The 20,863-nt window shown below is 41.8% G+C and overlaps 1 protein-coding gene across 3 annotated transcripts in view; it reads left to right on the top strand.

Moving 5' to 3' along the window:
• ctnna2 (catenin (cadherin-associated protein), alpha 2) overlaps positions 1-20,863 on the top strand; it is a 244,686-nt gene that overhangs the window by 104,895 nt on the left and 118,928 nt on the right. The window lies entirely within an intron of this gene.

Below are 20,863 nucleotides of genomic sequence, written 5' to 3'. Positions count from 1 at the left end.
GTTTGAGCTAACAAGGTATCAGCATCTGAGACCTTATTGTTCTGGAGAAGCCCTCTGCGCCTTTGCTGCAATTGTTCTGTTAATTGTGCTGTTGATTGTTGTACAGCTGGCAACACAGGCTCGCTTAACCAGAGCCCCAATGGACTTTCAAAAAGTATATATTTAGGAGTGTACATTAAGATAAGGAATTGAACAGCACAACATGAATGTGATTGTGTGTCTCTGTTGTTGGCACAGGAGTCAAATAACAAAGTACCGCACGTCTTTTTAATCCAGCAATTAAATTCAACAAAACTTTTTTCTCTGTCAGTTGTCATGGCAACATGCCTGTGGCACTGAATTTGGACCCGAGTGAAAAGAAACATGAGACTCGGGAACGAACTAGCTGAACAGTTGTACATGGGGTCATTTTCTCTTCTGATGTAGGTGTGAAAACACCCTGAAATACATTTGTGATGGTGTGAAATCAACAGTACAGTCGGGTCCTTGCTGATTAGCCATGCACTCATGTTTGTGAGGACATGCACACTAGGTTCCTGACCACCCAGGCAAGACCAAGTTCATCACAGAAATGTGCCACATTCGTTCAGAGTTAGAGTAACCAACTATATTCTTAACAAACCACCAATTTAGAAGCAAATTCTCATTTCACTCCTACGGAACTATATGATATACATCTCTAGCCCCAGCAGAAGTGATTATACCCAAAATATGGCTGGGTAAACATTTAGCAGCCAGATTAATCAGGAAACTGTACCTTTGTGTCACATTTGGACTGCAGAGCCACAGTGCACCAGCCACCAGCCACAGTGCACCAGCCCTCTATGTTGGGGATATTACATTTTGTCATTGACCACCGTTGGCACCCCTTTCTCAAGGCAAAGCAGCAAGAGGAGAGAAGAGCGGCACATTCCTAGACAATTTGTAGACACAGACAGCCTTGGCATCACTAATGGGGTTGGAGTTCTGCAGCACTCTGTTACCTCGGTAACACCCTGGGCAACACATGGTCTTTGAGGTTGTTTACAAAAGGGCGTTTGGCTGCTGCTAGATCTGATCTTTTGGACCAGGCCTTTATTTACAGCCATATACTTGACCTCTTCAACTTGCCCCACTATTCATTATACAGTAAGAATACTTTCTGAATAATGTTTGGGTTGAAATGTACATTTGTCTTTTTAGAGTATCAATGACATCTTAACCGCTCATTTCTCTCCAGGTCATTTTATTCACAATATGCCATGTAGTGTTGTAGGAAACACGCAGCTAAACCGCCAGCAAAGAGGAGATGTATGTTGCAGAAATTTCCTTTACTGGAAGCGGTGTAAACTGTGAAGCACATTACATATGCTTTCAGAACAAGTCAGATGTTCGTACAGTACATTGCACTCATCTATAAACATTTTCGCATATAATCACGAAATATTGCATAAGTCATACAGGTAAATATATAACATAAACTTACGGTGTTGCCTTGTTAACAGATTAACGTGGATGGCAAAGTTTTACAATGGATTTGGATCCGATATTCCATTCTAAATCAGCTCATTTACTGCCGCGAAGCGGAACCGGAAGCGCCAAACTGAAAACCGGAAGTCGCTCTATTCGGAAGTATTTTTAGCTAAATTAATTACAAAACAATGAATTACAATTGTAAACAACTTCGAATGTATTTCTTAACTTCTTAACATTTTTAACACATATGAATTGAGATATTTATTATTTAGAACTTAATTATGAAAAGTGCCTGCGGGCAGGCAGTACACTCCCCGCCTGGCCTCTATGAAAAATCAGTGCTTTGGCAGAAGAAGGATAAGTTCAGTTACAGGTCTTAGAAAAGTCTTTACATGACCCTGGTCACTGGTCTTTACTTCCACTTTCATCAAAGCATTAACTGCTTTGTCCTTCTGACCTTTTGGGTACACCCTTGTGAGACATATTTTTGAACATGAACGACCCCAACGACCTGGTCCGCACACTGCTGTACAGCTTGAAGTCATTTCAACTTCGTTCCAAGTGTGTTCTCCCTCCCCGCCATCATCTTGAACGGGTGGAGGAGCCTTGTATGTCTGAGGTGGAGGTCCTGGATGCATGACGGTGTCGTGGCTTGTACGGTCACACTCGGTGCACTTTACTGTAGATTTACAGTCCCTGGCGAGATGTGAGTCTGAGGAGCAACATTTAAAGCATATTCCTTTCTCTTTTAGGAAGGCCTTCCTTTCGTCCAGTCGTTTGTTCCTAAAGGTCCTGCACTTTGTGAGCGGGTGTGGCTTGTTGTGCAATGGGCAGTTTTTGTTTATGTCCTTATCTGGAGCTGAAATGTTTGTTTTGTGCACAGCAACTGGTTTGCCTGCGCTTACGTGTTTTAAGTTGGTTTTGAATTGTGTTTGACTGTTTTGAAGAGCAAAACTAGGATCATTACGTTTCTTTGCCTCTTTGCATACAAACTTGGAAAAGTAACTGAAAGGTGGGAAATATACGTTATTCTCCTCTTTGTAATTGGAGCCATGAGACACCCACTTCTCTTGGAGCGCATATGGGAGTTTGTCCACTATTGGACCTATTCCCCTTGAAGTGTCCAAGTAAGACAGACCTGCCAAATTTCCATCTTCTTTAGCCCCTTGGATCTCCTGCAGCAAATCCCCTAATTCGCTTAGTTTTATATTGTCTTTAGGTAGTAGTTTAGGGAAGCTGTCCAATCTCTGAAAAAGTGACTTTTCAATCATTTCAGGCGCCGCATAGCACTCTTGTAGTCTTTCCCATGCTCTTGCTAAAGCTAATGCGGGGTTATTGACGTGGACAGAGCGTATGCGCTTCACTTGGCTACTCGAGTCCTTTCCCAGCCATTTTGTCATAAGGTCGAGCTCCTGAGTTGGTGTGAGATTGACCTCAGCTACAGCACCATTAAATGAGGAGTACCAAGCTCTGAAGTTTTCTGGCCTGTCGTCATATTGGTAGAGACCCGAAGTTATTAGGTCTCTGCGTGCCATGTGTTGTGCGAATGGCTCAGCTGGGTGTGGAGCATTGGGTGTGGCACTGGACGGGGGTAAAAAGGGATTGAGGTCGCTCCGGGATTGCACATAGTCTTTAGTTCTCTCTCTTTTTACTCTCTCAGACACAGAACTCCTTTTCTCCTCTTCTATTGCCTCTGCTTCTTCTAATACTTCAGCCTCTGCTTCAGCTGCTTGAGCTTCCCTTTGCAACGTTAATGCTTGTTGAGCAGCATCAATCTTTGTCTTTTCCACTATTAGCTCAGCTTCCTTAGTTGCATAAGAAGCTCTTACCTTCGCTGCCTCAGCTATAGCACGAGCATGAGCAGCACTCCTTGTAGAAGATGTTGTGGAGCGTATTTGACTCGCAGCTGAACCTTTCAGATGCCATTTTGACCACGATGAAATGCCAATAATGCCGCCTTTTCACTGTTGTGTTGTCGGAAACACGCAGCTAAACCGCCAGCAAAGAACCAGGGAGATGTATTTTGCAGAAATTTCCTTTACTGGAAGCGGTGAAAACTGTGAAGCACATTACATATGCTTTCAGAACAAGTCAGATGTTCGTACAGATGTTGCACTCATCTATAAACATTTTCGCATATAATCACGAAATATTGCATAAGTCATACAGGTAAGTATATAACATAAACTTAGGGCGTTGCCTTGTTAACAGATCAACGTGGATGGCAAAGTTTTACAATGGATTTGGATCCGATATTCCATTCTAAATCAGCTCATTTACTGCCGCGAAGCGGAACCGGAAGCGCCAAACTGAAAACCGGAAGTCGCTCTATTCGGAAGTATTTTTAGCTAAATTAATTACAAAACAATGAATTACAATTGTAAACAACTTCGAATGTATTTCTTAACTTCTTAACATTTTTAACACATATGAATTGAGATATTTATTATTTAGAACTTATTTATGAAAAGTGCCTGCGGGCAGGCAGTACATGCCACAAACACATTATTTGACTCGCGCTTGTTGTTGACTATTAATATTAGAAAGGTTAATATTCGAGATCCTGCAGTTAAAACAAAACTTCTTGCCAGAACTTTAGAACCTCTGTAATTATTTTAGCTTTGCTCTGTATGGTGTTCTGTCCTTTTTTAATGCATCTTGTCTGAAACATGTCCCAAACAATGCTGTGCTAAATGGAAAATCACACTGTAATAATCCAATGCAACTCATTGCTATGTCTCTTAGCTTGGCCATTATTATGCAGTACCGCTATAATTATTATGAATGATAGAGGTACTGCATGTAGCTTTAAAAATAAGGGATGGTAATACACCTTCATACAAACAAAACTCAACCTCAACACTTTCTGCACCTGCTGGAAAAACACATTAATGCTAATTTGCTCTGAGCAACAATAAACAGCTTTGTGTCTTCAGAACAGTAAATCAGCTGCTGTTGGTGTGAGCATGCATGCAAAGTTATGATTCAAGTATCAGTGAAAAAAAAAACAAAAAACTAGCCTTCACTGGTTGTATGTGTTTTACAGGAATAATAGATGAGGAATGATATTCACCATAAATCAAAATGATCTGTTTTGCCTGATGATGCTGCCACAGCTGCACCTGTATTCACAGAAGACTTCCTGATCTGTAATTATGTGACTAGCAACAAAACAGCCAAGACTAAATGCACTGAGCAGGTCCCAGCTAATGGGTGTGTTGCTGTGAGCCAAGAGCACAGATGGTGATCAGAGCAGGACAACCTCACCTTCGCTGGTAGACAATGGCAGAGGTAGCTCTTGACACCCTCTAAATAAATAAACCTTTAACCTTTGTGCCTACAGCCTGCACAGCAGATGAGCTTACAAAACGAGGCCTGTTGAGCTTGAGAGGCTTGACATTTTCATCTGGGTCACGTGCTGACTCTATAAACAGATCATCAAAACTAATGTGATGTTCATACTCATGAGTACAAACCACAAACACAGCAGCAATTCACACTCATTTTTAGTGAGTAACAACAAAGTATGATTCTAAAAAGTGAAACTAAGTGGAGACCCGATTAAAGCAGACACTTCTCGGATTTAGTCTCTAAAACATGTTGCTTTCTATAATGTGATCATTGCAGATAAGTGATGCTTAAAAGTAAAAAGAAAACAGGATCAGAAGCAGAAGCAGAAGTCATGGTTTCCATCATGGCTGATGCATGAAGGGGAACAGAACGTGTCCAAAACCCCATTTTCACATTGGTAAAAACTAAAATCCTGATATCTAAAAACCGTCCAAAGATCTGCCAGTCAACCAGTCCCACCTTTGATTAGTTAACTGAGAAGCCCACAGGTCTGAAGAGCAGTCTGGATGGGCAGATTGGGAAACTGGGATTGTGTAGCTACCCCATCGTATCTCATCACTTCCTGCAAACATGCCAGAATCTCAGTTCAGCCTTTCTCAGTTGTGCTAGATTATTTGTCTTGGGTGGAGACTCAGATGTGCTTTATACTACCCAGTTAAGAGAGATTGGGCCTCATTCACGAACCGTTCTTACAAACAAATTTGTTCTTAAGTCCCACTTACGAACATTTTACAAAGATTGTGGCATTCACCAATTTCTTCTTATCCTGGATTTATGCGTAGGTAAGAACAAATCCTACGAACACTCAGGAGTACTCTTACACACATTTCAGTGCCGACATGTTGGCATGGTTGTGTTTTCTTCTCTTGTGCAGTTCAATAAAATTCAATATTACAATGATAATTCTGTCATATTTATTTATTTATTTCCTATTTTTGGTGATTTACGGAGAATTTTAAAATTACGTAAATGTGCCAATGACTTAACATTAATCAACCAAATTGGAAACCATGCCAAAACTGTCTTTTTATTTGATTTTATCTTGATTTATTTTATTAGGGGATCAAGGATATGTCCTGGCTCCCTGGTTGTTGACACCACTGACCAACCGTCAGACTCCACAGGAAATTTTATTCAATCAGATGCATGCGCGCAGTCGCTCCACCATTGAACGCACCATCGGCATTTTAATGGGGCGCTGGATGTGTTTGGACACAGAGCCACAACCCTGTGAGGATGTGCGTCCTGACGCAATGATGGGGCCAGACTGCAGGCACGCTGTCTTTTCAGTCTAACAGTCTTGATTCACTTCAAAAAGAAAAAATAAGAGAGACCGGTTTCAGAGCACAGCTTTTACACGTTTATTTTTTTTACATTCTTCTTTTTTTTTTTTTACATTCTCGTTGATTTCTTTAAGCGTGTTGGCTATAGTCATCAGGGTTGAGGCAATTTTATCAAGCGTGTTAGCCATCCTTTCTTGATTGTTCAACACGGCGTCAGAAATCAGGTGTGGAGAGGCAAGCTTTGGGCATTTTGCTGCTTTTTGCTCTGTCTTCAGGGCCCTGCTGCAGTTCCTTTTATGGGCATTAGTGGGCGGTGACTTATGCTAACCGTATGTTAATTAGACTCACCTGGCACGCGCTCTCAACTTACGAACAGATGGCATTCATCAATCTAAGAACACAGCTGCGAACAATTCTGAGGCTTACAAACGCGTTGATGAATCTGACGTAGGGACTTAAGAAAGAATCTAAGAAGATTCTTAAGAACATATTGGTGAATGAGGCCCATTGTCCTGTAGCAGTGTCTGAAAGTTATTCAGCTCATAGTGGCATTATTTCCATCTGGCTGGGGGAGCAGCAGCACCACGGTCTTGGCTTGTGATCATTGGCAGTGTGAGACCGCTCCACCCCATCTCTGTCAACTTCGCTTGGCTAAAAACACAAATGTGAAGACCTGGATGTAGCAGAAGGAGTCAGACTGTGTCGTGTTTGATTCTTCCTGTATGCTAACTACCCATTAGTTGACATTCGGTTGAGGTTATCATGGTTTGACCCTAGGAAGACAAAGTGTGAGAGGAAAGGACTGTGAAAGCTCTCAGTCACCTTGGTCATGGTGATTCTGGTAGTTGAATTGTAGCAACTGGCCTGTTTGAGTTTCCTGAAGATGTTTCACCTCTCAGCCAAGAGGGTTCATCAGTTTTGTGGTTCCTGTGAGAGGAAACATATCATCTTAAAATCACAACAGACACATCAAATCTTTTACATGCTGGTGCAGCTAAAGCTAAAAGTTTGATGTTTGTTATGTAGGATTCTCTGTAGGGATTTTGAAGCCTCAGCTTTGAATGCACGTGCTTAACAAACTCCTCCTGATATCATTTCTGATTCAAACATTTCTTTTTGTTCATCAATTTGAATCGATTGATGCCTGCAGTTCTCTTTGTGGACCCTCATGAGCTGCGCTCTTAAGCACCAGACGTCTGTACGTTTCAATTTACGATCACAACACAGAGAAGACAACTAAACTTTAATATTTTTCCTCGCCATCAAAACACATGTCGAAGACACCTTGGTTATAAAAATAAAAAGATAAAACACAGACAAACATGAAATCCATCATAAAGCTGTTTTTGTGAAGTTTGTATGAATTTGTTTTGATGGATCACTTCTCAGCTGTTTTTAGCTCCTTATTCAAGGGGACATTTAGATCAACAGGTGTTGTTACTGATTCACTACAGTAGCATCATCTGCATATGTTGTTAATTTAGCATCTTCCACTTGGGAGGTTAATGATTTGGAAAGATGGTGTTAGATTTCAGTGGTTTCAGCATCTTTGGTGCCACACAGTCTGGGCAGAGCAGGAAACTCCTCCAAAATACACAACATAACCCTGAGGTTTACGTGCTGCTGCCAGGCTCCCCAACCTCACACCAACAGAGAGAACTTCTCTCTCTTTCTTGACCGCGAGTGAATGAGGGTGAGAGAATATGTGTCTGTCCCTCTCTGTCTCTCTCGCTTTCTGTCTCTCTCTCTCTAAAACAAATCCTGTTTTTTTAAGGAAAACGCTGGCAGCTGTGGTTACCAGAAATATTCTGTAAAAAATACAGTACTAATGTAAATCACTTTACAGATCAACTAGTAAATCTTATAAATATTCAATGTATAATTAATTATGACTTATTTTAATGTTTTTTAAAGTACAATGATGCTGAATTCTATGTTAATTTTACAGGGATTCAATTTAGAATCAACATTAACTACAAGTGAATTGTACTGAAATAATATATAATCTGCGTCATTTTGTTAAAATTACAGAAAAAGGAAATATAATGTAAACATTTAAGCTGTATTATTCTTGTGTAGTAATCGTATTAAGATGTTACATTTACATTTTTTCTTACATTGTTTAGTTTTGTATTGTATATTTTACAAAATTATTCTGGTAACCACAGTTGTTAGTTTTTCTGTTAAAATGACAGGACATTATGTACATTTTTACAATTTATTCAGTTTTTTATACACTGGTTATTATAATGAACTCAACATTTTTAAACTTTTACCAGAAATGAGAGTACCGTATTGGCCCGAATATAAGACGGTGTTTTTTGCGTTGAAATAAGACTGAAAAAGTGGGGGTCGTCTTACATTCGCGGTCTAGACATTATACCCATTCACAACGCTAGATGGCGCCATATATATTTAAAGCGAATGCTGAACTTAACGTCCCAGGCCAAAGCGAACCCCTGTCACGAAGAAGAAAAATAAAAATAGCGGTAGCACGAAGAAGAAAAGTAAAAAATAGCGGTAAGAAAGAAAAGAGAAGAAAATAAGAGAAGAGATAACAGAAAATAGAGAAATGTAGCGACAATCTGGAGAAAAGTGGGTCGAAGATATAATCATTTGTTACAGATGTACTGTAATTATTTTCTGTATAAAAATTACATTTGGTGTTCAAAAAGTCTTTTTTCAAACTTGAGTCTTGAAAAAGAGGGGGTCGTCTTATAATCAGGGTCGTCTTATATTCGGGCCAATACGGTATTTAACATAGTTTCAGCAATTCCAATCAAATAGCAACATATGGCTCAACTAAACTGTATTGAAACACAAAACAAATGACTTATCCTAACAAAATATAGGCTTTAGAAAACCTAGATACAACTGGCTTAAAATCTGCACAGAAAAAAAAAAATACAATTCCCAATATATTGATAATGATTGCTTGGTCAACAGTCATGCATCACGCCACTCATGATCTGAAAGATCCTGAATCAACATCAGGACTCTGGGGTTCACAATGAAGCCTGGATTTCTTTGACTTTTCAACCTTTGTCCCCTTCTCAGGGTTGATGGAGAAAAAACACCTGTGGAACAGAGGAAAAATAGTTGACTACACTACAAACCAAATATATGAAATGTATTGTTTCTGTGAATTGTTATCCCTGTAAGTTCAAATAAGTTAAAATGTCAAATAAACCTCATAAGAGCCAAAAATGCATCTCTGCAGAAACTTTAGGGTTGATGCCAGCTCTGATGGATAGTGAATATTGAAACAATGAAAGCTCCCAAACATCAGACATAGGGCAGAAGCAAAAGAGGATGTTGTCCTTCACGATGGTTCCACACTAAGCATATATCGTTTTGCAGAATAGCAGGAAGATCCTATGAAAATTACAGTAACATCATAGTAAAATTATTGTAAAAGAGCAATCTATCAAAATAGAAAAGACAAAGGAAATGATACAGAAAAAGTTATTTTACTTACTGCACACAATAATGGTAGGAGTCAAAGGAACTTGGTCCATCTGAATTTCCCCTGCCAGGCATGTGTCCTCCACATAGCAGAAGATGGCGTCTTCCTTCTCATCAAAGTAAGCTAACATCAGCAACACCATGTCCACGAGGTCTTGAGAGCAACCACTTTGTTCTCCTCTTATCATTTGATACTTGGTTCCAGCCTGAAGGAACTTGCCACTCTTGTTTACACAAACTGTGTTCATGTAGTGCAGGAGTCATTTTCCCTTAACTTCAAGATTCCATATGAAAACTGCTTTTAGCTGAACTCCGGTAAGCTCCTCAAAATGGACTGCCATACCAAGCTCATCAAACAAATATGGCCACTCTCCAAGGAGGTGCTTGATATTTTCCCCCCAATTGACTTGTTTCCATTGAGTGTAGAAAGTCTGTTTCATTAGAAGTTTCACCTCCTCTGGATTTGCATCATTTTACAGGAACATCATCTTGAATTTTCTTTCGTTGAAGCTGGCTCTCTGTGGTCTCTCCAAGGGGCAGAAATTTTAAATCCCATTTAATACAGCCATAGGTGTCTTGGATTGCTGCCCTTTTTTTCTTGAGAGACTTCATCCGTGTCAGACTCATCAGAAAAATGCTTCTGTTTTCTTATTTCTGGAGTTGTAGATCGCCTCACATTTTCTACTCTATTTTGAAGCTGTTTGACGAGAGAATAGTACCCAATCACATCTCCCTCTATTATGTCCTGCAAAGACTTTGAATATTATCTTCTTGGCAACTTCTGTAGTAGACCTTTTAGTTATCAGAGTGTTTTTGCAGCATCTCAGCGACCACAATTCGGATCATTTCTCTTCTCATACCTGGGGTTGGACGTTTTCCTTGCTCCAGTGATTGTGTTAGTTGTTCTGAAAGCTTATGCCATAATATCACAAAGCTATCCACCCAATCTACATCGGGGCTTTGGCCATGGAGAAGCAACAGCAGATGGGCTGCTTGTTTCAGGAGACTCACCTGTGAACACAAAGTATCACAACTACAAAATTAACATTTCACATTCTTGCTTCATTTGTCATCCTGTACATTAAAACTCGACTTACATCTCAGCTCCCAAGTAGCAAGTAGTTTTTGGGCTTGAATTGGCCTCAAAGCTGACAATGAACCAGCTTCCTCAATAAACTTAAAATCATCAGATGTTTCAACACCAAGGGATTGTAGGCAAACATGAAAAGACTTGAGAGCATTGAAAGCGGAGTTTACTTTTATAAAAATAAAAACCTTTCCGCCCTGCTGCTCGGTTGATCCTGAGACCAAGCCCAAGCTTAAAACGCTCGCCTCAGCTCCATCCACCAATTCCTCTAAACTCAAAACTTTTTTCGATGGCGGAGCCCCGTCACTACTTGTCAGCGGCTCCAATCCTGCAGCCCCACCACCAGCCGCCGGCAGCTCCGAGCCCAGAGAGCCAGCGTTCTCTCCCCTGGCACTGGGACAAGCCATAACGAGGTGCACATCAGCCTCACAGCCGAAACACTTCATTGTATCTGAAGTGACACATACAACATATTTAAAGCCTTCAATCTTAAAATTTACGTTAAGTTTAAGTGAACATCGGAGTCTTTAAGGACCATTTAAAGCTGCCTCCGATGACACACTACGTGTTTTAATATCGGGGACTTGCATCCCAGCAGCACCATTCTAACCAGTGAGACTATCTGTCCGTACCTGGACAGAGCTTTACACAGGTCGTCGTTTTTAATAAACAGTGGTGCGTTAGACACTGTGATTTTCTTGACCGGATTCACCAGCGGATAAACGGGGGTGAAGGTGTCCCTGAGGACGACGCCGCTCTCCACCAACCGCTCCACCTTGGACACGTCATCTAAGAAAATGACCACCGCGCTGTATATTATGGAGGCCGACTTCACGCTCATGATCCAAACAACAAGAAAAAGAAAACAACATTCAGTTGAGGAGGCCTCCAAAGACGAGCTCCTCCTCCTCCACCAGACATAGTTTATCCTTGAGACACCATGTGCACTTAAACTCCTCAATATTGTCTGTTGCTCGGTAAAAAATGAAGTCTGTTTTTATTCGAGCTTTGACCATCCTAGAGAAGATGGTCTGTAGATCACAGTCCAGAGATCCACCTATCTTGTTCCTCCTGCTAATGCAGATGGCCAGTTTTGCCTGACCTATAAGGAAGTTCAGCAGTTGGCACTTAGCTTTCCCTCTCCTGTTGTATCTGAAACCCAGAATAAAGACAGTTTGTGAGAAAGCTTCACCAAGCAGGGTCATCTGACTCAGCAGCAGGAACCGCACAGAGAGGCGACCACACTCAGAGAAACAGTGGAACACCGTCTCTCTGTGGTCACAAAATGGACACTCGGCAGTGATGTTTGGGTTGATGTTCGATAAGAACCCGTTGACTGCGATGGCCCCGTGAAGGATCCTCCATTGTAGGTCCCCGCCCCTCCGGACCTCCACTCTGGCCTCTGGGTCTCTGTGAGGGCCAGTTGCGTTCCCCATTTGGTGTTGACGCGGCCTGCCAGGCTGAATTGGTTTACAACCTTGACCAGTGTGTTGTACATAAGCTTCCCTGTCGAGGAGCTTAAGTCGACAGGCTTACCAGGGGCCACACACGTTCACCAACTGCCTCAGTGTGAATACACCAGCCTCCTGCATTTTCTGGGCCAGTTGTGGTCCTGCCTCACACCTTAAACCGGTCCCATAGATCACCGGCTCTTCCAGAAGCCAGAAAACGGAGTTGCAGGCAGCCTGTGTAAACAACCTCCATACCTTAAAGAGTCTGTTATAAAACCCTGGGAGTTGATCCATTCTGACCCCTGTTAGGTCCATTAGAAATAAGGTTGCTGCCAACCCCATTCCACTACATTGCCTCAGCACAGCTTGAGCCACAGGTCTCCAGACCTGATGGACCACACAGCAGCCTTTGGACAAACTGGAGCCTGAAAGTCGCTCTTCTACTCTCCAGGTGGATGAAGCCAAGTCCTCCTTCCTCCCTCGGCAGAAAAAAAGAAAACACTGTGGTATCCAGTGCAGATAGTCCCAGAAGAAATCCACCATGACCGCCTGTATCCTGGATAGCAGGTTTGGGAGCGGGTCCACACATGCCAGGCGGTGCCACAGCATAGATGACACCAGATTATGAATGACTAGGACCCAGCCTTTGAAAGACATCCTTGGAAGAAGCCATTTTCATCTCTTCAGCCTCCCCTCAACTTTTTCCAAAACCCCCTCCCAATTCTTGGCCATAAAAGCTTCATCACCAAGGTGGATGCCCAAGTACCTTAGCCCCCCTGTCCTCCAGGAGAGCCCCCACGGTAATGTTAGCTGCTTACACCATTCTCCACCCACTGCCAAGGCTTCACTTTTGGTCCAATTAACCTTTGTCGATGACAGTTTGTTAAATCTAGTGACAGTTTCACAGAGGGTAGTGATGTTGTTCTGACTATTGATGAAAACAATGATGCCATCGGCGTAGGCAGACACAACATAACGCCTCGGACAACCTGAAATGGTGAAACCTGATTGCTCTGCTCTCAGTTTACAGAGGAGGGGCTCAATAGACAGAGCATAGAGCATCCTTGACATTGAGCAGCCCTGCCTGATCCCCCTCTGGACAATGAAAGGAGCATTTAGGCCACCGTTGATCTTCAGCACACTCTTAATGCCACAGTACAGTGGGACCTCTACTTACGAAATTAATTGGTTCCAGAAGTTGTTTTGTAACCTGAAAATTATGTAAGTGGAGACGCGTTTTCCATGTAAATGCTCTAATCCATTCCAAGCCCCCAAAAATTTGGACATATTTTATTTTATAAATCATAAAAATGCATAAAAACATGTAACAAATACATGTTACAATTAGATTACTGCACAATAAATGTAGGAATTCAGTGCAAGCCTTCTCCAGGAACAAAATGAACTTTATTACAGGCTAATCTTACATTAGCCGTCATTACTAGCAACAAACGTTAAAACCTGTGGTAACACCGCCATCTAATGGACAAACATCGTCGATGTATTATGGCCATATTCTTTGGGAAGATCAACCAAACACATCCCTTTTTTATGCTTTTCTATTATTTCTTGCTTTATTTGTATGGACAAAAAAGCTCTCTTCTTCTTCTTTTCTTCTTTTTCACTTTTCTCCATCACTTTCCTGGGATTCATAGCGAATAAAAGTTCAAAGAAGACAACGCTGGGATACACACATACCTGTACATATTGACGTCCCTCCTAGCCAATGGGATGACAGGAAGATGCTAGGCAATAGCCAATGGCAGAGCAGCTACAAGCATGTTTGTGTTTGCTAAACTCCGCGAGCTAGCGTATTTTTATTATCCTGAAATTTCTTTCGTAGCAAGAGGAACTATTTACCCGTTGAGACGTGAAACCTGAAAATTCTGCATGTAGAGACGTTCGTAAGTAGAGGTCCCACTGTGCAAGACCTGGATCCTGGCTATGAAACCTGGGTTTAACCCAAAGACCTGCAGCATCCGCCACAGGTACTGGTGTTCAACCCTGTCAAAAGCCTTTTCTTGGTCCAGAGAAATCAGTACGTCTGGTCCTCATGGATCACCCTCTCGATCACCTTTCTCAGCCAAGTTGCCAACACCTTGGACAGCGGCTTGTAGTCGGTGCATAGCAAGGACACCGGGCACCAGTTCTTTACGTCCTGCAGGTCCCCTTTCTTTCGAAGCAGGGTAAGGACGGCTCTCCTGCAGCTCAGTGGCAGCCCACCTTGGCTCAGACTGTCCCTGAGGACACACAGCAGGTCCTCACCGAGAACAGGCCAGGAAGGCAGGAGACGTTTGTTCTTCTGTGTTCTTCTGTGGACAGTTTCTTTACCTTATCATTTTTTACCTTTGTATCTGTATTCTTTCTTTTGATTGACACATTGACACATTATCCTCCATGTCTCGGACGGTCTCAGCCACTCTTGTGGCCGTCTGCTCCACCAGCTCTCTGGTGAGACGCTCACTCCTGAGGTCCACGTGGTCCCCCTGCAGCCCTGCTGGCTCCTTCACCTCCACGATTGTGCCTGCCATTGTGCCCTGTGTGTGTCCCTGTGACTCTGTGTTTGTGTCGTGCGTGTGCTTGAGTCTAATAATAATAATTTGTCCACTCTGAAGCAAAGAGCCAGGTTGAGCTCTTTCTTGTTGCTGTTGAGGACCATGGACACCTGTCTTCTAAATGACATGACATGTCTCAGCAGTGGGGACTTGCAGCCGAGAGGAATTAACCTCGTCGGGGACACCACGCGTCCGTGTCGGCTGAGCTCCCGCAGTAATAAGTCATTCTTGAAGAACGGAGGGACGTTCGATGCAACCACCTTTTTAACCGGGTTTGACAGAGGAAGCGCACCATTGATAACCACTCCAGCCTCCACCAGCTGATCGGCCTTATCAGTGCTGTCCATGAACACCATCACCGTGGTGTTCATCCTGGAAGCAGAATTCACGCTTCCATGACCCACAATTTCCCCCACAGCCAGACCACACTTCTCCACGGACACACCGGTGGAGTGAGTTTGTCCAACCCGGAGACTCCGGACGGCGGCCGTGGCCACCAAACAATTCCAAAAAAGAAAGTGATCAAAATTACAAAAAAAGTGCTCCCCAATATGACCACCCAGTGTGACAATAAATATTAGAAATTAGAAAATGTTTGGAAAAAACACTTCTATCAATCACTCACTCCCGCAGCCGACATGCTCACCACGCTCAGAGAGGGAGAGAGAGAGGGAGAGGAATTTACTGGATACCTTGATTTCATTCTGTCAGAGGCCATAAGAGAAGAGCAGCCACATGTTACCCGTTCATACTTATGCCTACACAATGACTGTCCTTTAAAACAAAACAGACAAAAAACATTAAGTAATGGCACAAAAGGGCTATTTGCTATGGATTTGAACCTTTCAGTCTTTTTTCTCACCTCCTGTTAAGGCTGTTTTCTGTCTGTTTGCTTCTCTGTTTGCCTGTCTGAATGCCTGCCTGTCCGCCATTGCTTCTGCCTTTACTCTCTTGTAAAGTCGGTGATAAATAGCCAACAGTTATCAAACCAATAATCAATAAGGAGCTGAAAACACCAGCATGGAAATGCACTTTTGTTTTTACAAGACGTTCATTTCTTTGTCCAATTTTCAAAGTACAGATATACAAAGTAGTCTGACACCAAGATAACTTTTCCATCAAGACACACATCAATAACAAAAGGATTGTGTATTTGACCAATAGTTACATTGGTCAGTCTTCTTTTCAAATAGGAGCTATGGAGACTAGATACATTGACAATATTATGTCCAAAAACCTCAGTTAATTTGTAAAGAACTTTTTGAAGTATTGTTTTCCTGTTGTTACTAGAAAACATGTTTTAATCAAATGACATGTTAAGCTTTAGAGAATGAAGCTTATGACAGCCACTATTAATAATTGCATTGTTACCTCATGTGATTCTGAGATAAATGATGTCTAATCATTTGTCACATTATGCTAATACTATACAGCGTATTACGGGAGAGTGATAAAAAATCTTGCTAAGCCTTGCTAATCTGCCTAGTGCTAAAATGATGATTGCTTTTTGTCTGCGCTTGAGAAAGTGGTCCTCAACATTTGGATCATGTACCGTCAGAGGAATGAATGTTTTTATGCATCATTCTCTCCTTTTGCATGGTGCAATAAGTCCTAGCTGTGATGGTCAGATGGCCCGAAGCATATGGGCACTTATGTGCACGTGCATCACCAGGGTGTAATATGGTTGTGAACTGTACATGGATCACAGCTGAACATTGAAAGCTTTAAATGGTCATGTTTACAGCCTATTTGGCTACTTCTGCTAGCAGTAATTCTACTACTGCCTGCATTTGTAACATTCTTCACATTTCGGTATCAGGCATTGAGCTTTATGTGCATTAGCCAATGCAGAGGTGTGCAGCAGCTTGTGCACAGATGGATTGCAGTTGATTTGATCAAAATCCAACAGCATGCTATTGATTGTTTTTCAGTCTGATTCATTGTTTGTGATGGCTGAGGAGCACCTCGCTGTGTGGGGCTGAAACCACCGACATCAGCAGGAACAGAGACCCCACAGAGAAACAGGAAGGATTGAGTAAAAGGGATGGTATTTTCCTACTGGGAGGGGGAAGGGGCAGACTGTTTACCCAGAGAATGATGGACTTGTGGCCTACAAGGCACAAAACAAATCCAAGAGTGTTTCTTGGAACATGGCGGGAGATTATAGAAGAGCAACTGGATGAAGACCAAGCTGTGGCTCCTCTGCCAGAGAGCAGGATGCTGTAGGCAGCCCTTCGCTCCAACAGTCCCATACATATACATTATGTTTGTATTCAGGCATGACTTTAGCTTTCCATTTTCTCATTTCAAGCTATTTTTATTTTATTTTATTTTTTTAACCATAGTTGCTCAAGCAGAATCCAGCAGAACCTCTAAAAGGGCTCTAGAGACAACAAGTGCCGAAATCAGAGGTTTCAGTCAGCTTAAAAATTCAAACATTTACATAACTGTCCCTAATGAAGGCGAGCTCAGCTATGCTTATATTAATTTTTGGTCTGTTCTTTAGCTGAGCATCTGTAAAAAGGGTTTCAGTGTGTGCACAAGATGAATCGTGTATGTGTGTGTGTGTGTGTGTGTGTGTGTGTGTGTGTGTGTGTGTGTTCGTTTTCCTACATGAAAAGGAAAAGCAGAAATTCTGCTTATTTTCCCAGTATTTTCCACGAGCTGTGTTAAGGCACATTGGGGTTTTTTTCGCAAATGATGGTGATATGCATTATGATATGTTATACATAGATGGAAGGATACATCTGGAATCTGTGTTTAAAGATGAAGCTATAAATGGGACAACCTAATGGTTGTGCATTTGTGGGACAATTGAACATACTGTGAGGCCTTCTCCTGTGCAGCTGGGACAAGACTGATATCTGTATTGTGCCATATGTATCTATTGGCTGAATTGCTATAGGTCTTATGTTAAAAAGGTAATGGCAGAAAATTACATTCATCCAGCTTTTTCATACACTTTCGAAAGTCAAGGGCAGGTTTTTGGGAAAACCCAGGAGAATACATGTATTCCCATTGCACTGATGGCATATGTTGGGTTTTTGGGTCACTTATGTGTCTGGAGCGTCAGAGATGTAGCACTCTGTTTGATGCTCCAGCAAAATTGCTTAAGTTTTCTATCAGGGTGCAATTGCCAGTTATAAACATCTCTTTATTTGTCTGAACCAGCTGTAACAGCTGGTGTGAGCTGCCACCTATAAGATCCACACCTGCACCTGATGAGAGGAAATGGTGGATTTGCTTAATGCAACATAGGTTGGGGTACCTCTCCACATGTCAGCTAGATCTGAAGGATGGACAAGAGGTGGAACATCAAGACCAGTTGACTCTCATCTTACTCTATGGAACAACCTTGACTTAAGAATATTCACATTTAGATGCTTGTGTGTGTGTGTGTGTATATGTGTGTGTGTGTGTGTGTGTGTGTGTGTGTGTGTGTGTGTGTGTGTGTGTGTGTGTGTTCCCATTCTTCCCAGTTAGTCAGTGCCAGTCTTTTTGTTGCTGGATTTAAACGTTGGTTGTCAATGTCTTTTCTTTGTGGCATCATTTATCTCTGACTGAGTGGTGCTGTTGGTAAAGTAATAGAGCATTTGAAGTGATGAGACAATGGTGCCTCTCATGGTTCTGCTACGCACCAACAGAGTGGAAATTACAGCTGTATCAGCAAGAGCAGCAAAGGCAAAAATACAATTAGGAAAACCATTTTTCTATCACTCCGTTTCTTCTTTCTCTCCATCTCCACGTATGTGTCTGTGTTTCTGCCTCTCCCATCATCTAATAACTCTGGAATCAAATTGCATTACACTCTACTGGTCATTTGGTACCATCCAGTACTGCCTCTTCTGCTCGCCAAAGAAGAAATTAATGGCTAAAGACCCATGGTGTATTAATCAAATCCTTCCTATTTGGCCAAATCGTTCTGACAACGTGCCCACTAAATTCCATAATTGCTCACAGTGGCACATTTAATTATTTTCAGTCATGCAGTTGTTTTTAAGAGGCATGTTTCTGTTATGTTCCACAGTCTGTACGCCTGTATTACCTCTCAGAAACAAGTCACTGCTGCACAAGACATCATCATGTATGCCTGTCTGTAGTATCCATATATGAAAGGAGGAGAGCTTCCTTGGAGTGACTTAAAAAAAATTCCTTTTTTAATTAAGTGCTGTTGTTGTTTTTGCTGTTTACAGAGAATAAAGTCAAACAGTAGTTAAGATAACACTCCCATGTTATGGCTTTCCATTATAAACAGCACTAAGCATTTTACATTTAAATATTTCCTCTGAAGTTTTACCCAGCCGGTCTTGTTGATACAGTGGTTACCATGACACCAATCAAAAGATGGCCAATGGCATCTTTCTAGAGTTACACACTATGCACCTGCATGTGTAGAAGACCTTATTGTATATCAGTAAAGATCTTTCATAGAAGGTTGAAGTGTGGCAACATTAGAAGGAGAAAGAATGTCATGAAAGTCATGGTTCCAGAGACACACTTCTTCTCTTCACATTTTCAGCTTGGTGTATAAATGTGTGGTAACTGAGACTAACAATTGGGCTGCTAACAATAATCACATCATTATTAAAATACTTAAAGTCCTCCCCACTCTTTAAAATTCTCCAGGTTTATCATCATGTAATTCTGGCAGAGCTTAGCATGAAAGTGAGCGCAGACAGTGTTGAGTAAAATGCAGGGGGAGCAGGCCAACAACAAAGTGTCCTTAATCTTTTTACATCTGAAAATCTGCAGGCAGGAGTAGATGATCCTGTTCACAAATGCACAGAAGTCATCAAGCTCAAATATGCGGCAAAGAGTTTGCAATCATGAAAACAGACTTTTTACATTTGTGCTTAAGACAACTTGGACCACACTGAATGACATCTGCACAGATATTGGCTGTTATGGCTGTGGGGATGTAGCTGCACTTCCAGGGTTCAACAGCACAACAGATCTTCATCATAACCACTTGTTTGGGTTCCAATCCAGTTCAAAATATTTCATTTAGTATGGATTTCTCTCATAATACTAAAATATATCCAGAAAATAGTGTGTCCTTTTCTAAATCTAAATTGTGCCATTAGTATATTACTGATGAAGAAGAATATTGTAAGCTGATGATAATGCCACAATGATCTCATGGTCCAGAAACATTAGTGCTAGTTTGAATGGAGACGCTAACATTGTTTCTCTTAGGCTGATGATAGCGGTATCGGCCACAGTGGGAAGCATCTGCCAGGACCATGACGACTAGAGAACAACACATTTATTTACTGAGGATTGATGTCACTGGATCTCAGGTGATGGTTATTCTGGGAAAAACGCAGAAGCTTCGAGAGGTGTTGAAGCGTTTCCCTAGTAAGTCTGATAGACAAGTAGAAGCAAGGAAGTCACCTGGTGTGGAGGGAGGGCCAACTTGTCACTTCATACAGGTCACAATGGTGCATGGGAAAAGCCCCCTGGAGGCAAACCGGAAGTGTGAATGGTGGAGAACATACGCAAACAGGTATGGTCATCTTCACTGGAGTATGTTTGTGAAAGGGGCCTTATTACAGTAAAGGAACCCCAATCTGTCCATATTTTTGAACTCTAGGTTACTGATGGGAGAAATGAAAGAAAGAGAGTGGTCCAACCAGAGCACCAGTTATTTGTAGTAGCTGAGGAACTGCAGTTCTGAGCACAGGGTATTCTCTCTTGTTTTTGAGTAAGTGGAGAAGATAAGATATTTGATAAATGACAAACTGCATCCGATCAGTTGTATGTTCATAGTGGTGCACTGATTAGGAGAATTATCTTTGTGCTAGATGTCTGTTGGTCTTTCCAGAAATCATTGCCGGTTTGCAGGCAGAACACATGCTTGAGTGCTGTAGGTGAGGAAAGGAGAGTGGGAGCTGAAGGTAATCTCCTTAAGGGGGTACTGCAAAACATGTTTGGCACCCACAGTGTGGAGCACAAGTCTTCAGACTTCCTCATTTTTTGTACTAACCACATCCACTCCACATTTCTGGCCAACCCAAAATGGTTTTAACTGAGATGAAACTGAAGATAACAGTTTTTTTCTGGTTGGTGTGCTAATAACAAGCTTCAAAAACTCAAAAATTGGGGATCACATATGTTTCCTGAAATACTCAGTTGAAGTGCTTGTTGCAGGTTAGCAGTCAGACAAAAACAAAGCTGGAGTGTGTGGAAAATAAATGGATGTGTCCATGAGGTTCA

The sequence above is a fragment of the Takifugu flavidus genome, chromosome 6 (genome assembly GCF_003711565.1).
Source record: "Takifugu flavidus isolate HTHZ2018 chromosome 6, ASM371156v2, whole genome shotgun sequence".
Lineage (NCBI taxonomy): Eukaryota > Metazoa > Chordata > Actinopteri > Tetraodontiformes > Tetraodontidae > Takifugu > Takifugu flavidus.
Note: the sequence above shows the minus strand (reverse complement) of the source record. Positions and strands in the feature narration are given on the sequence as shown.